Here is a 12,201-nt window from a genome sequence, read left to right as displayed (position 1 = left end):
TATTATTGTGATCTGTGGCAATGAATGTCACAAGACTGCCCTTCACAAAATTTCTAATTCACATGTAGCACTGGTCAACACACAGGCAGGGTAATTATTGTACATTAACTCTGGGTTAGAAAATCACACAGTCAGTATAAAGAGTTGCTCTCTTATAGAGATGCATCCAGACAGTGGAAGACAAAAGTTGAGGTCTGAATATTGAAACACTTTCTCTGTAACACAAGGGGTTTTGTGAAAAAGCCATTGCACTTTTGTACACGTATATGACATTATCAACTACAGGTGTGACAAGAAAAAACATCCTTGCTTGGCTAGTCTCCCAGTGCCTCAGTATCTTCCATGTTTTTGCTGTTAAATTGTGTAACTATCCTGAAAGAAGGAGAAAAAGCTATTAACAGGTGCCATATATTCCAGGTTTTTAATGTTATTGTGCTGTGAGATTGCTCCTGGTCAGGCCCCATGGAGAAGGCTGATGAATCCAGAAGAGTTTCTTGCCTCCCTGCCCACCTGTGCCTTGGAAAGAATCAATATGTGTTTCTCCATAAACCTGAAGATAATGACTGCCAAGGAATGAGGACTTACAGCTTTGAAGTGCGTGCTTTTATATCATAAAAATTCATCCTTTTGTACAAAACACACAAGGGATCATTTTTTCTTAGGGAGTTGCAAGAAAAGGACTGACAAGAATGAAAATGTGGAGTTGAGTTCCCTGTCTGGATTATTTCAAAATTCTTTAGCAGCTCTCCCAAGAGCTTAATAGGACAGGATTTACTTGTTTGTTTTAAGGGAGGTCACCTCAGACGATATTTCATTTTGATTTCCCCATGGCTTATTTTTTTCTCTGCTCAGATTTTGTCCCATTTCGATAGCAGACTTATTCTTTGGTATCTGGGATTTCAAGCCTTGTTTTATCACTAATGTAAAACAACTCAGACAGTTCTGATGTCCTGAAAGGGATAAGAAACTGTATCAGAAATGTCATTCCGGGTCTCCAGAAATACAGGTTTCTTTTTTCTGATGCTTTTAAATGCAATTTGAAAACTTGAAAAACCATACATTTTGGAAACATACATAATCAAGTGTTTTTATAAGAGTCTTGAAAATAGTAATAGCCTTAGTTAGTACAAAAGAGCAGAGAGTATGCAACCTTGTTAAGCTTGCAAACACTGTACTTTGACTCAAGTAAATTTAAAAATAGCTGAATCAGGATTTTAAAGAATAAAGGAAAGAAGTGTTTGATTCTGGTGCTGTCTTCACATGCCTAGCCTTTAGCTTGAAAGGGATTTCCATGTGTGTGATAGAATTAAAATATTTGTAATTTTTTAAAAAGCTGACAAAAAAGCTGACAAATCACATTTTTTGTACTCCTGCTAGTAGATCTTGTTGCAATTAAGCCATTTCTTATGGTAAACTCTGCCAGAAACCAGTAGGACACAATGTCTCCATGTTTTTTGGTTGTGGACAGGGCCAGTTCCCTAGCAACACAGCAAGATTTAAGCAGACTTTACAAAAGGTGCCCAATCCTGTACATATTACAAGTGCATGCAGAAGGAATAGCTCTCCTTCACATTCTGGTGCTCCTGACAGAAAATTAAAGATCCTTTTCTTAACTGGTCCCCAGTCCCTCAAATCCTGCTGAAGGCAACAGGAGTGGAGGACTTCATTGCCTCACAGGATCAGGTTTTTAATTAAATGAAAGCAGCTAGATGCAAAACTCATTAATCCTTTATTGGCCACACACCTGGGCGAGGTTGGCAGTCAGAGAACGAACCTTGCTGTGTTCAGCTTGCACAGCAGAGAGCAAAGCCATCAAGCGTAATCTGTTCTCATTAATTGAACTCACAGGAGCCAGTCCCATCCACTTGTTTTACCACAAATCCAAAAATTAACTCTCTTGTCACTGACCAGACATAGGCAGGGACAGGAGCAGCCTCCTGGCTGCCCTTTGCAGCACGTGGGGATCATCCTCTGTGTTCAGACAGGGAAAGGGACACACAAAGGGCAAAAGGAGCAAATTCACTTTGAGCCACCAACTCACAGATCCTCCCTGAAGAGAGGTCTGTGAATACACCATCTACTGAAATGCCTTTGTTTCCTTTTGAGGCCCTCTGAAATAGTCTGAGATTTGGCTGCTCAGAAGGACTAGAACTGAAAAACCAAAAACCAAGGAGAAAACTTCTGTAAAGTGACATTTATAAAGAGCATGCTTCAAACATAAGTCTGATACTTTAGGAAACCAGGAAAGAAGAAAACAAGACAGATCTTCAATCTCTTACAAAACTGTAAGAGAAGGTGTGGATTATAAGCAGGGTCCCATACACTGTGATGGCAGGGCTGTTCCAGTCTGTGTTAACATCTATTTTGCCGGATTGGCTAATTTAATTCCACGTTTCTGTGTACTCAGACTATTCTCTGAACAAGTTTTTCTGTTCAGGGGGCAGGAGTGACATTCTTTTGATGAATTTTTTTATACAGCTGGTCAACTGCTTAGATAAACCTGTTACATAAAGACATCAGTGGGCAACATGAAGTCTCATAATTCTGAAGATGGTATTTAATTTCAACAGATACTTGTGATATTTGCAAATACAAGATTCATACATGCATAAGAATATTATATAGCAATGTTGCTAACTCCTGATCATATCACAACAGGTCCTTAAATTCTCTGATCAAAGATATTTAAGAACTGCAAGAAAAGCTGCCATTTCTTTTGGAAATCCAGGAGCTTCTAGTTCTCTGCAGTAAAATTGTCTAAACCTGTTCTTTAAAATAAATTATGTATTTAAAAATAAAGTCAAGATACAAGTCAGCACTGGTTCTAAATACATGAGGACAGCAACACAGCATCGTAAGTGGTGTCTGCTAAGTGTATACTGGGCTGATAGGTGTTTGTAAATCTCATTTAAACTCATGCTGAGCTGTTTACCAAAGTGCATTTTGAGTTAAGTGCAAGCTTTAAGTCAGATATCGTTGTGCAATAGCTGTACACACCCCAGGAAGCATAAATACCTTTTTTTTTTTTGCTTTTAAATTCCACCTCCGTTCATTGACCATTGCCTATCTTTGTATTCCTTGATAAAACACAGATAAAGCCACTTAGAGATGTAAATGATGAGATTACCGTGCTAAGAGGTAAAACTAACACAGATTTACAGCCAGAAGAATGCAAACTCCAGAGATTGAATGATTTCCGTTTAAGGAGGTGTGAAACCTCCAACAACCCCAAGCTTTGCTAAGAAGTTCGTGTCTTGTTTACATCTTATCCAAAATAAGATCCTAGGCAATGGCAGCAGACCTTACAGGAGGCTCTGAATCAATCTTTCTTGTCAATAACATGAGCTGTAACACAACAGTTGATGTATTTGGATGATTTGTTATTGCCATTTTCATACAGCTTCGTTTTAAATATGTATTGCTAGGAATTTCAGTTCAGGAAGGCACTTTGAACATTTTAGCCTTTTAATATTCAGGGTAATATTGAAAAATAAGCTTTACCTTAAAAGTTTATCATACTGAAGTTCCCATTATACCGCTTCAGAAATCAAGGATTAAGTGATGCCTGGTTTAGAGATGCTCTTAATGGATCCCAAGTTTGCAGAAGCTGGGTAAGCACAGTCAAAAATCCACCAACTAGCCTGAGTCTGAGGACACTTCTGCAGGGCTCATCTTTGTGGGATCAGAGAAGAAGGCATAAAACCCAGTAATCTGAGAGAAATGCAGAGGCATGAGTGGGAATTAGGTTTTGCTTTATTTGCAGTTGAGCAATCAAGTTCAAGCTGTGTTTTTCCTCCAGACCTCTCATTCCTGTAATGCTGCCCCATAAATCCCCAGAAGGTCCCTTGGCTGGTGCAGAGCACACGTGGGTTTTTGGTAGCCATAGCTGAGGGTTGCAAGGACACCAATACGTGCAAACAAAGTTTTTAATTTGCAAGGAGGAACATTTTTCACAGCAGAAAGCTGCAGAGGTAAGCAGGGAGTGTGGAGCAATGGGGGGATCAGAGAGATGTGCCAGCTTCCAGGCTGGTTTCTTCCTCTAGAGCTTAGACTTGTCTAACAAAAAAATCCTTCTCTGTGCTGTGTAACTCTTCAAATTGCATCCTGATGTTTTATTTAATCTTTCTGATTTGGCCAATGACACATCCATGAGGACTGACAGCTTTCAGGAATGAACAAGCAAGCGAGAGGCTTTCCCACTGGGCAGCAGCTGTTGATGGATTTTCCAGACTGAATAATCTGTTCACCATGATCAATCACAATGAGAAAAAAGAATAGAGTAAGGGGGAGAAAAAAAGGAAAAAATCCAGCATTTTCCATAAAACAAATTATGCTTCAAAGATGGTGCAGGGGTCTTTACCACTGGCATGAGTAGGGCTGAAGGGTGGCCTGCTAAAGAGGTGTGTGTGTCATACTGTCCTTTTCTGAGCCACAGCACTCCCCAGCACAGCTGAACTCTTTGGCTGTTTTTACAACTGAGTTGGTGAGATTTACAGCAGCATTTTGGAACTGCTTTTCTTCTTGGTAAATACCAAAAATCACTGCAAGTGTAGAGGGCCCTGTCAGAGCGCTCCCAGAGATGCAGCTGTCACTTGTGGGATTTCTCAGCTGAGGGACAAGCATTAAATCAGCTGAATGGGCTGGCATCTGCCCCTTCAGCCACCACAGAAGGACCAATCTCCATTATCAGGTACTTTCCCTAAAATCAGAATTTATCAGAATTTATCAGTCACACAGTGTCCTAGAGAAGACCCCCACGTCCTCCAGCATGCTTGCAGGGCAGAGCTTTACACACTGCCCATTTCTCCATCAGGGGATTTAACAACATATTTCTGCCATTTGCAGGTAAAATTCCCAGTCAGGATATTGAGATCCAGAGAGCACAGAAACCAGATGTTGGACAGATACCAAGGGCCAAAACAACATAAAGCTGCAGTGCTTATAGGGAGCAGTCAGTGGGCAGTGCTACACGTTCTTACCAGGGCAGTCCAGGCATTGGCACAGGGGTTTCCCCATATCCCTCTCACAACACCAAGGTACGCTTGGCATTCAGTTTCTCTTTGGAAATTAGTAGGAGGGTTGAAGCCTCTCTCCTTTGCTTCAAGGGTCACAGTAGCTCCTTTTTGTGCTGAAGTCCCACGGTCAGGGGGGAAGTTTGAGCCTCTGTTCCCCGTAGACCCAGGTACCACTGCCAGTGGGGATGCAGTGGGAACCACCCAAAAGGACTGCTCTGCAGCTGTCTGTGGGCTTCCCTCACCCTTACCTGGCAGCACTGCCCTGCAATAAACCCTGCCAAGGCCCCTGATGACAAGGTATAAGGCAAAGGAGGAAGGTGCAATATGGAGCTCAGCAAAAGCAGCAGGTTGCAATCCCCTCCTGGCACAGCTGTCCCGCTGCACAGGCTGCTCTGAGTGCAGCAGCACGTGGGAGCTCTCAGTGAGAATATCCCACCGAAAAAGTCACCCAGTCCCCAGGAGAAGGCTTTTCCTAATGCTTCTGCCTTATCGTTGCAGCTACAGAGAAGGGCAAGGGAGGCTGAGGTTTCCTCCTCATGGTAATGAAATGCAGCCCACATACCCCAACGCTGGCAAGAGAAGAGGAGAGCAAGTCAGAAGTTAAGGAAGTAGAGAAGTCAGACCAAGTACAAGAGTCAGAACAGAGGAGCAGGAAATAAAGCAGTGGACTGTGTGCCTGAAAAGAGGAGACAGAGCCTGCAGCCTGTGAAAGGATTAGCAGAATAAAAGGAGTTTCAGTTTAGAACAACAACAAAATCCTATCATAGAGGCTGTAACTTCTTCTTTGAAATAAACACACTGTAACAGTGTTACTCAAATAAAACTGAATAAAACCATGTACTAGCAGACATCTGTCATCTTTATTATTTCACGTGCTCCTAAGAGGCCTGATCCCCATCACCTCGTGGCCACTCACCTGCCTTAGTGCAGATCTGTGCTCTGCACACATCACCTGAATGTTTGGTCTCCAGCAGGCCAGGACTGGCACTGACTGATGGGGACAACCAGGTTTCCTTCTCAGTTGTAGGCCCTGCAATTTTGGACCAAAGGACAAAAGGATTTGTAAATTCCTCTATCAAACCTAGTGTATGCCTACATACATACTCAGGAGAGCATGATGCTTGCAAGCCAGAGAATTGGGTCAGAGGTTCCAGTGCTGATTTTGCCTATTGGAACATCTGCATTTGACTCAAGTACTATAATGAGAATATCCCCACATGGTATCTCCTTCAGTGAGGTCTTTATGGTACAGATGTGCCCTTCCTACAAGTAGTCAGCACATGCCAGAGGAACCTCCTTTGAAAGCTGTTGTATTTTGTGAATACCATGTTACCAAAACAGAGGCTGAAAAGCTTTCTTGATGAAGTTTCTCTTGGTTAACCTGCTCCTGTTGAAGAAAAGTAATTGACAAATTATCACTAATTTTACAAAAAGGTAGAAATTTTAAACCACCACATTTTTGTGGGTTTAAGCTGCTGGGTACTTTGGCAGAGGTTGGATTACTAATGGCCTGACATGGTCAGTCCCCTGTGGCAAGCAGCAGGCTTCAGCTGAATAGCAAAGCACTGCGGTGCCATAAATGCATCTTGCAGGATTGGAGTACTGCATTCCTTTAGGGCTGCCTTCCACTGCCAGTGGAAAGGGAACCCAAACAAACCGTCATCATTAAGCAGTTTATATACCTTAAGCCAGAGCCAAATGTGCAGCTTACTACTTTTAAAGAACCATTCAAATGGGCCCAGATATATTAAAGGTCCTGTGGAGACTGAAGTTAGCACAAATTTACCTTGATTGCTCTTCTCTAGATTGTGATTTTTCCATCTAGTTGCAGCACAGCTGCCTAACACACTCCCAAAATCACAACAATGCAGCTGCCATGCACAAGGTGTATCCACTTGCTGTTTATCAGTGGTCTTTGCAATTTAATAAGTCCTATATTTTCTTAAAATAACAGATGAGAGGGCAGAGGTTGTTCTCTCTCTGGGGAAGGATACATGCCATCATCCTGCAGACTGGTTGATTACAGGGGAGAACAGAAACCCAAAAATTTGGCACCCACAATAACATTCACTAAAATTCAGGATAAGAATGATATTCCATCCTTGCCACAGCTCTTCAGGTTCTCCAGATAACAAATGTTTCCAGCCCATTTCCCACCAGATGGGCAAGTCTGCTTTTTCCCTGTCCTTCGTGCAGCTGTGCCTTGCTGAGCAGATATTGATTTTTAATATATAGAAATTGAAATTATTTACAGCTCTCCACAGTACCTCATGCAATAGCAAACTCTAACCCTAATCACTGGAACAGACTGTTGCACACATTGTAAGGCTGCGTCAGGTACCATTAGTGAAGCTGTGCATGAAATATTTACTTTCCTTAACTCACTTTTCTGTTCTATCCACACCTTCATTGTTAGAAAATTTTGATTGTTCAGGCCCTCATGGACTACACCTGCATATTTGTGCTCAGAAGGTAAATGATCATCTTTATACATCTAACAGAAGTTAAGGAAAACACTTCTGTTAGTATTTGAAGCAGCCTGATTTTTAAAATCTTTAAAGTTGTGTGGAGTATAATCAGATTATAAATTCTTAACACAGTAAAATCCAGTTGGAATGCTGGAACAGCAGTTTATAATGGCTGGTCATGTTCTGGCTTGTCAGGAATTTAACATAAATATTTGAAGTCAGGTGTTAAGTTTAATTTTGTTAAATACTAATCCCTGTAGACATTAAATTATCGCTGTTATTTTTACAGCTATTTTTGAGCGGTTTTTTTGCAAGCATATTAGCAGAGCAGCCATAATTCATTTTCCACTGATACAGAAGTTCCATTTTTTTACTTGCATATAAAATTAAATGGCTATTATTTTAATGCCAGGCTTTATAGATCCTTTCACTCTTTATCTGTTTTTCATTAAGAGTTTTCTGAATGCTATTTAAAAACAAAGAACTCCAGGAAATTGCATCAAATACCTTAACTGCCACAGAGCCTAAATTCGTGTTTGACTAGAGGTGAAGAAAACTCACTTGAAGTGTTTGATGGTTTTAATTCCGTTGAGTCCCTACAGCCTAGCAATGTTTTAGACCTGTTGTCTTGACTCAGAATTTCATTTAGTCTTTGTATTTCAGTGGGGGAGGAGGGGGCACTTCAATCCTTGCACTGGATGTGCACTTGTGTGGTGCATGGCAGCCTCCTCTCCCAGCACGTGCTGAGCCAGAGCTCCAGCTCAGCCAGGGCAGAGCTGCAAGTTTATTTGTTCTGAATAAACAGAGCCATTAGGACTGTCTGTACTGCCACAGAATTTCCAGTTTGCACCAAAATGATAAGCTGCTCATTTTACTTTTTGACTGGTTTTGTATCTGTGTCATGCCCTGAGGTCACAAAGGGGCAGTGGCAGTCAAAACCGGTCACTAACATCCTCAGCGGGGAGTGTTTAACTCCTGGGAGCCAATTAACTGGCAATTAGCTGCACCAGAAGCTGCTTCATTTATCAGATTTCTGCTAAATACATACATAAATAAATATCATGATGAGTTACATCGTCACCATTATTGACATAATCCACCTCATATTTAATTTGGATTTAAACAGTGTGCAAAGCACAATTCCTTTTGATTAAGCTTCTTTGTTGCTGTTGCCAAACAGGATTCTCAATTCTTTACAATATTTTCTACTGAAAAAAGATATATTTATTTATAATTCCTAGGCAGGATGCAAAGCTTCAGCATTTGTTGATAAGAGAACTTTTTTAAGCAATGACACAGACTGTCATCCTGTTGGCCTGGGCAATGTCTACCTAGATGTGGGAGTCCTGAGAGAATGGGAGAAGTTTTTGATTATTATTCTATTCCCAGTGAAAACTGCCTGTTGAGGATACAGTATACCAATATATCAAGAGAGAGCTGTACCTGAAATCAGGTTGGCCACAACATTTACTTTAAAAGAAAAAAAGAATCCCATTTTCTACAGCTTGCACACATTGACACCGAGTAACGGGTGCCAGATTGCCCTTCACAGTAAATACACCCAGACACACACTCAGACCATCTGTCACAGCTGCAGCAATCAAACACCCACTCTGCAGCTGGGGATAGAATGTCTGGTGATGCTCACACTGTGATTGAGCTGTCTTACTGGTTCCTCTAGTGATTCAGTAAACATGGGGTGGACCTGCACCACAGCGCCGAGGGCAGCAGGACACCCTGGCACTGCGTCTGCTAACCCAGCGCTGCCTTTGGGCATCACCTCCCCACCTGAGCACCTGCACTGGGGGCTGTGTGACCACCCTGAGTGTGCAGCGCCATCCCCTGAGGACAGCCAGCAGCACTCCAGGGAATGTGAGTGACTCCTGCAGCAGTCTGGCAGGATTCACGCTCATGAACCATGCTCAGCCTGCTATAATCCCTCACTGAACAACTAGGCACAAACTGAATTACCTCACTGTGGCCAGAACAAAATAAAAAGGCACAGAATTTCTTTGTCGTCAATACTTCACTTGGAAGGGGAAAGAGCTGCTTAGACAAATTACTGATCCACTCAGAATTTCAGATGTACAACAGATCTTTAAAGAAATGTGCATGCAATAAAAAGGCATGAGTGATATTTTTCTTTGCTAGCTATACAGGAAATTATTTGGTTTTATCCAAGCAAGACCAAATATGGTCTCTACATATAATAAATCCATTCTTACAGAACTGATGGATACTTTCAACAGGCTGCAAGGTCCACTGTTTTCATAGTCTGTGTGTATTGTGGACTGCAGATAAATAAAAGATGCCCTAAGGATTTTGCATACTAAGTGAATATACCAAGTATTGCCAAGTTCCTTTATTTTCTCACAAGCACAGGGATACTGTTTTCCTTCAAGGTGCAGTTCTTGAAGTCTTGCAGTCTTGGTGAGAATTCAGCTTTTGTTTAAGAAATGAGTTTCAGTTCTCACAGTTATATTAAAAGATATCAAAACCCCATATCTGACCCCAAATGCACTCTCATAGTTCAAAAGCTGAAGGCAAAAACACTGGATTTTACAATAAGCCAAATGTCCCAATTTTCACATCATTACCGCAGTTCCCAAATGGTTTAGCTCTACATGAGGTGCTGACCTCAGAGCAAAACTACACTCTGCATGTGTGTGACTGGTGTGGGAAACCCACTACAGGGCCAGGTCACAAAAGATCCTAAACATAATTAGAGAAACAGCTGGAGATTTGAAAGGAGGAAGGGATTTGGCATTCTGTTTACAGAAAACCAGGTGTGGGACCCACTTCCAGTGAGTCAGAGATGGAGCATGGCTGATGGCAGAGGCTGGACCCACCTCACAGCCGTGTGGCAGCAGCTGGTTTGGGTTCACCCCAGCCAGAACCCACAAGTTGGGCTGCTTGGCTGAGCATGCAGCTCACACAGGACAGGCTGGGCTCCTCATCTGCAGCTCTGTCTGAGCTGGAAACTGCCAGAACTTTCTTTGTCTGAGGGGAATAATTTCTGGGTGCAATTATCTGCAGGAGCAGGACAAGGAGCAGACAGATTTCTGGATGGTTCTTCCATGCAAACATTCTGCTAATGTTTTACTACCAGCACTGCTGGATATGTTACTTGACTGGAGAGATAAAAAGACACAGGCATTTTCCTTTTTTTTTTCTTTTGTATTCCCCTCCCCCATTTCCTATTTTTCTAGGATGTGGAAGCTGCTCTCAACATTGTCCCAAAAAAAAAAAAATAATCGTGACACTGGATAAGATCTCAGAAGTGATATATATATATTTCAGGATATTTTGCTTGCCTTCTGACTCATAAGGGTTGGTAACATAATTTTTAAACAAAAGCTGAGGTTGTCATGGTATTCCATATTGTTGTGAAAAGGAGGAAAAAAGGCAACAAACACCAAGAAGCAAGAGATGACACAATACCATGCTGGGAAAGAGTGCATATTGCATTTTCTCACCCTTAAAGCTGCTCACCAAATTCCTTCCAGTTCTTGCTGACCAAGACCTCCTGAAAACTACTTCTCATCAGGCAGTTTCTGACATCTTAATTTCTGGAGCATTTCAGTATCTCCACCACACCTATTTTTAAACATGTCCTTCACCAAGTGAAGTGAAGGTACTTTTTGGGCACATTTTCCACATTCATGGCAGATTTTCATGAGAACATTTTGCTATCAGAAGGGGTGTAGCACTTCCACTCCTACTGATATGGCTTTTGCACATGTTGTGAGTGCAAAGTAATACAAAATCCATAATGACTTTGGAAGGTAATTTTGCCTTATTCTTTATTCAATCATGAAGGATATTACATTTTTTAAAAATATGATTCACTACTTAATTTACAAAAAAAATTAGTAGAATGTTTATATAAAAGAACTATCCATACAATCTGTCTGGTCCTTGTCCTGCTCCTGCAGATAGTTACACCCAGAATGTATTCTCCTTAAAGAAAGAAAGTCCTGGCTGTTTCCAGCTCAGAGTTGCAGATGAGGAGGACTGCTTTGGCAGTCTTACCATAACCCTCTCCCTGCAGCTGCACCTCACCAGGAGCCAGCTCTCTTCCCTGGGTTCATCACAGCATGGCCAGGTCTCTCTGCTTCCCATGGTGTTTGTCTGTCCATCCCCACCCTGCTGCAGGTCTGTCCATCCCCACCGCAGCTGAGTGGGTACAGAGAGCCCGGCTCAGCCCCTGCCAGCAGCACCAGCACAGCTCTGCAGACCCTGTAACGCTGGATTTCTTGTCCATTACCAGTCTGAGGGATGCCAGGCTGTGTTTGGATTGCATCCTTTCCTCGTGTATGGACAACATGGAAAGGTGACTCAAGGGATAGGGGTGGAAGCTGAGAACCTGCTGAAGGGTGAGCATTTGCATCTGCTCTTTGCTGCCAAAAATAGCAGCAAACCTGAGCTGAAGTGAACAAGAGCAGGAGGAGATGGCATGAAAGGAGCCAGTGGACCCATTTAGGGGTTATCCTGTCTTTGGGCATTTGTTCAGTACTGGAGTGGCCAGAAAGGAATATGATTCCATCCCAAGGAGGCAAGGGAAACCTACAGGTCTGTCTTGGTAAAAAACACTATGTCTGAACTTCAGCGTGCTCCCCAGAATACCAGCAGCTCCTCCCAGCAGTGCAGTGTTTTCAGGCACGTTGATCTGTGGAAAATGTGGGTAGACAGGTATGTATGCTGGCAGGTAGCAGATC

The sequence above is a fragment of the Onychostruthus taczanowskii genome, unplaced genomic scaffold (genome assembly GCF_017590055.1).
Source record: "Onychostruthus taczanowskii isolate IOZ18803 unplaced genomic scaffold, ASM1759005v1 scaffold127, whole genome shotgun sequence".
In the NCBI taxonomy this organism is placed as follows: Eukaryota; Metazoa; Chordata; class Aves; order Passeriformes; family Passeridae; genus Onychostruthus; species Onychostruthus taczanowskii.
This window is presented reverse-complemented; position numbering follows the sequence as displayed.